Here is a 6076-nt window from a genome sequence, read left to right as displayed (position 1 = left end):
TTCTATCCTGTGACTAATATTGTCAATGTCAACTTTTACCATTTCTACACAGTGGTGCTGAGGTTTATTTTTCCACTCTTCATTTTCTTATCGTGTGGTGTCTGAACTTCTTTCTCTTTTCAGTTTTTATAGATGTCCAACCATGCCATTAAATAAATACAAAACCTTTATCACGCTCTAGCCAAAATGACATTTACTGACATTAATCACTTCTATCACTGAAGTGATGTGCTAAACTCAGGTCTTGAGAGGGATTTTGTAAAGCTCTCATCCCTATCAGTAACACCAATGCCAAGAAACAAACCTCACACAATCACCACCACCAAATAGCATGCATCTAATTCATATTCATGTAATCACATTTCTCTTGAGAAAAGAATAAAATGTATTTAATGAAATGGGCAGAGATCACAGAAAGGTTTCCAGTCAAATGAAATGAGGTACAAGTGATTTTTGATTGTCATTCTCATAATGACATCCAACTGACTATTAAAGAGTACAATACACAGTTTCTTGAGGGTGACCGGTTTCATTTCAGCAGGCTGAATCAGACATCTGTTGATGCATGTTAAACATGTTCTGGTATTCACATGCTCAAAATCTTGTTTTTACATGCAGTATTATATAGTCCGATATTACTGTAATCTAATTAAGTGAGCAATATAACTACAATGAAAACCATCTGACACAGTATGTTCCTGTACATTTTACCTGATATAAATACAACCAAGTTTCTTCTCTGAATAGGCTGACCTAACTATCAAGGGATGTCTTGTTCCATTAAATGTAAATGTCTACAACATACATCTAATCTGATTTACAGTAATCAGAACACTATGTGCATGTGTCTTACCATGCAATATGTAACAAAATCTGACATGTACCTTAAATCGCTTACAGTACCTTCAACATCCCAATTTGATTATGTGTGTCAAGAGTTCAGTGAATTTTTCTAATTTTAAAGTTTTCTGGGTTTTACTCTTAATCCAGAATTACTCAACTATCTGGATAGCTATTAAACCTATCCTAAAACTTGAATTGCAAATATTGGTTTGATTTTTAAATAAAAAAATGACACATTTCTGGCCACTTGGTGGCAGCAAAAACAAGCACAACACTGACAAATGACATCTTCTTTAAATGATTTTCTGTTATTTATAAACTGTAACGATGTAGGATATCTAATGTTAAACAAAGTTGTTAAATGAAATACAAGTCACAGATCCAGGCTTCAACCCCTTTAAATGCTTAGCAATGTTTTTTGCTACCCTGCCCCCATCAAGCATGCCCATAAACAACCATTCTTTACTATGCCTTGGTTGCTAAGGTTGTTGCTAAAATTCTTCCATGTGTTCTGATATGTGTAGATCAGATCAGATGTCAGATCCAGCTAGAACGTACAGATTTGAGAAGTATATATTTTGTGTAAATTATGAGAAAAAGTAGTGAAACCCTACTACTGTAGTTTGTTTGGTCATCTGAGACACCGAAAGACGGCCAAAACACAAATTCCAGAAGTTGGCCAATCAGAATACAGTGGGCTCAATGGGGGGGGGGGGGGGGGCTTAAAGAGACAGGAACTAGTGCGGCCAGCAACTCCTACAAAGATATTCCAGTAGAGCACCAGATGAAAACTACAGCATATGTCCTTTTTAAATGTGATACGGCAAACTTGTTGGGCTTATAATTACCTATTTAATGCATCCAGGATATGGACCAACATTCATTTGGAGTAGTTTTTCTGCTCACAAGACAAATTATCATTCTCTTTTAGCTCTGTTTTTCGTCTCTACCAACTCCTGATGGAAATATCTAGCTCTTTAGCAGTTCACCCACTAACTTTGTCTGCCCATTGGTAGGCATGTAGTAGATTGGATTTTTAGGGTCTTTCCACTACAAACAGCTTTGGCTGAAAACAGAGCTGATAAGAGCAGTGAGACCAAATCAATCACATCAGTAAAGCTGCGAGCCGGAAAACCAAAACAATGGGCTGAAAAATGTTCTATAGAGCTTTCGGGGGAACAGCAAGCTCATGATAATGACAGGTAAGTTTATCACCACAAGTGAGTCATTTTACATACAAGTAGTCATGTGATTTACTGTTAATATATCAAGACACTGTAAGTATGTGTGTAGCCCCCTATCACACTGTATCACAACATAAAATGAATAATATGGCCTGCTCTCACATTGGGTAGGTCATATCAACAGGTGGAATCCAGCACTCAATTATACATTAAGACCTACACACCACAGGTATCTACAGTGGGACTCCTGATAAGCCCTTGTGCCAACTACAAAATGCAACTCAAGAGTCTACAGTAGTGCTGTGAGGCTGTACATGTAAACAGCGGTGCCTTAAGCTAAGTGCTAATGTCAGCATGGTACTGTAACATGCTTACAATAACAATGTTAAGTTCATAATTGCAGGCTGGCAGAGAAATTGAAATATGTTGCACTGTGCTAATTAAGAGGATCATTTCAAGCAAAGTATTTCAGAGTTAGCAAACATGGGCAACAACAAAGGGCCCATACAGTATGTAATGTAGTGAGCTAATAACACAGGCTGTGTTATTAGCTCACTACACAAACACATTATCCTCACTGTCTCTGCATGATTTGTCTGGAGTAGAGCGTAAAAGAAAAGAACTGTGAACACATTACATTACATTGCAACAAATTTAAGTAAATTTGCTCCAGACTAGACTAGTAGATCTAAGCCTAGTAACAGATAACTGACTGAAGATGGGCAAACTCTTTCATCCCATATGCTCCCTGTGGTCTCAGCAGTCTGACAGAGTGACAGTGTAACCATGACCTGATTACCTGTCCCCTGAAGCCTGTAATCACTAAAGCCAGCAGACAGCCACTGTCGGTCCGCTGACAGGGAGGATAATTGAAGGTGATGCTACATGCTGCTAGCCCCGTTAATGAAATATGAAAACAAAGAGCAGGGACAAGGCAGCGGGGCACCAAAGAGGCCTGAACTACAGAGCAGGACATTTTCTGTCTCCTCTGCAGCCCACTTTACCATTTGGAGACCACATCATTTTAACATCTGATTGCAGGGTAGACTTATTCACTTCCATGATGTTTGGAATAGACTCCCATACACGCCTATAAAATGACCTGTTCAGTGGTCATTTCCACATAAATTTGAGTCAATTCAAGGTTTTCCCACTTATTCATATTCATCAAAGAGTGTTGCTGTAATATTAGTTTAATGATAAAATCTTAAAGTACTGTGCCTGGCTCAGTTTAGGCTGTAAAATAAACCCTGCATCAGTGATGTCACCCATGATGCTCTAATGGGACTTGGTTCTGGATGGAAACCTGGATTTGGGCTCAACTGCAACAGGCAAAGACACCTGTCATACAATAAATATCTCTTTTAACTTTATTGTGTTTTTAACAGATCAATATTTGGAACATCTTATTTTAAAAGAATAATTGAAAGGATGCTTCACAATATAACATTTGTCCTAACTAAGAATTGTGTTTGAAGCTCAGAAAGAACATTCCATGAAGAATGGCCATGAAATGATAATGACGAATGATTAATTTGAAAACTGACTCACTTATTTCAGAAATTCCTCAGCTCCTGCTGGATATAATTAAGCAAATTAAACTTTCGTCACGCTTCCTTCTACAACTTTAACAAACGTTTACCCATATCTGCCTTGAGGCAGGACTCATACGGGAACCTCTGCCCACCTCACCTGCCCTAACACTGGTGTCACTCATCTGGAAGAACTGCTGCTTCATGAATGCACCTTTGTGAAGTCAATACAAGCACTGACAAGACAAACAGCAAAAAACACACTGGTTTTGAACATTTAACTTTGCTGTTCTTGCTCTTTGTGATGCCATTTTTGTTTCATGAAACTGTAATGATCTTTGCCAAAATACATTTTAACAGCTTCCAATTTCTAAAAAATCCCAAATTAGTCATAAAAAAATTAAAAACCGTGATAATCTTTAAATAATAATCTATAAAATAACTGTTGAAACATTTGCTGCGGGTGCCTACAGAAAAAAACCTGTGTTTGTGGTTAATGGTTGTTATATCAGAAAAGAAATGACAAAAATATTACATATTACTCACTGAAATAAGGGAGAAAATGGAAAATTGGCATAATAGGCTCTATTCGCTAGAGCAGTGGTTCTCAAAGTGAGGTCCAGGGACCCCCAGGGGTCCTTGAGAGGATGCCTGGGGATCCCCAGTAAAAAGGGGAATAATTTATATTCACTTTAATTCCATCTATAAGTAACACAGTGCCAAAATGTGTAACTATTTTGGATACAAAACATCTAAAAGCAAAAACCCTGGGGGACCGTGGTGCAATTTGTGTCAGTTTAGGGATCCTGGATGTGAAAAAAATTTTGAGAACCACTGGTCTAACTTTAATAGTCATATCACACATTACTGACAGTATTTACAATTCAAAAAAATTAAACTCAGGAGTGGTTTTAAATTAAGCTTAAAGAGTGAGGAGAGGTGAGTGTTTCATATTGTTGGTTCTTCTAAACTCAAAACGTTTGTTTACTATCTCTTACTGTAGCCTATCTCTTCTACATAACACAGCTTGACCACTGACCTCCACTTTGTTTTTAAAACGGTAATATACCATTGAAATTATACGAGCATTGTGTCAGGTAGATATGAGGAGATAAGCTGCAGTTTGTAGGGGCCAGTCATTGCAGAGTTAATCAAAGTTTTATAAAGCTCTCCATCACGGCACTCATCACAACATGTCCACGTACTGTACACACGCGACGCTCTCCACGACAGCAAACTCACAACCTAAACCACAAGTGGAGCGTCTTTTTAAAAAACATAAATACATCAAAACAGCTTCTTATATAGCGTGCTGTAATTATACAGTATAACGGTCCAACTTACAGTGTTAGCAGGATACAGCGGCTCCCTCCCTGCCTGCCTGCCTGCCTGTCAGCTTCCACAGTACACACACACTAAATACACTTTCTCACGTAGAAAGACAGATGATGTGTTTGCTCCACTTACCCCTCTGCCCTCCCGATGCCTCCGCAGATAAAGATAGTTTTTGTCAAAGTGTCTCAGGCAGGCAGACACACAGACAGATACTCGCCCGCTATATTTAGGAAACTGACAAACTCAGAGCAAGAGAGAGGCTTAGCTCCGCCCTTCACTAAGAGAGAGTGTGTATGTGTGTGTGTGTGTGTGTGTTTGTATTTGTATCCTTATGAGGACCCTCACTCACATAATTCATTCCCTAGCCTCTTTACCCTAATCTTACTTATCACAACTAAATGTCTAAACCCAATCCTGACCCTAAACTGAACCTAAACCCAATTCTAACCTTAACCTTAAAACCAAGTCTTAACTCTCAAATTGCCCTCTTAAGTTGTGAGGACCGGCCAAAAAATGTCCTCACAACACAGAAATGTCCTCACAATGCTGGTTTTCAACTGAAATTGGTTCCCTCAAAAATAAAAATACATGTGTGTGTGTGCTCAGTTGTATTACATTATGTGTGGAACTGTGTTTTCAAACAAAACATCTCATATACTGTATTGTTGTATTCATATTGTAATAAAAACAAAATAAAACTGAGATATAATCATATAAAAACTTGGATTATCATTGTTAAAAGTGGTGATAACAGATTGTTTTGCTGGGCAAATGCAGCGCAGCATGTGAGTTGCCCTCAACCCAAACACAAGCCCAGTATAATAACTGGTCCATTGATTATTTTTATTTAGCATTTGCCTGAAGGAAGGGAAGAAAGAAAGCTTGTGACTGCAAGGCCACAAGTTCAACTTCTAAACCAGCTGAGAAGATCTGCTCAGAGCAAATGCATTGTCCCTTTGAGAAAGTCACTTTATCGCCTTGTAACAAATACATATTAAACACACAAAATGTTATATTAAGCAGAGTGACTAACAGACTAACTGCGTTGGAATCTGGAGCATGTTTCACTGGATCAATTCTTTGGCTTTAAAAACTAAAACATAACTGAGCTTTCTGATAGATGAATGGTGCTCACTTGACTTCAACATCCTTGGTATAATCCAGCTGAGGACCGTTTTGTTG

This window comes from Scomber japonicus, chromosome 1 (genome assembly GCF_027409825.1).
Source record: "Scomber japonicus isolate fScoJap1 chromosome 1, fScoJap1.pri, whole genome shotgun sequence".
NCBI classification, from domain to species: Eukaryota; Metazoa; Chordata; class Actinopteri; order Scombriformes; family Scombridae; genus Scomber; species Scomber japonicus.
Note: the sequence above shows the minus strand (reverse complement) of the source record.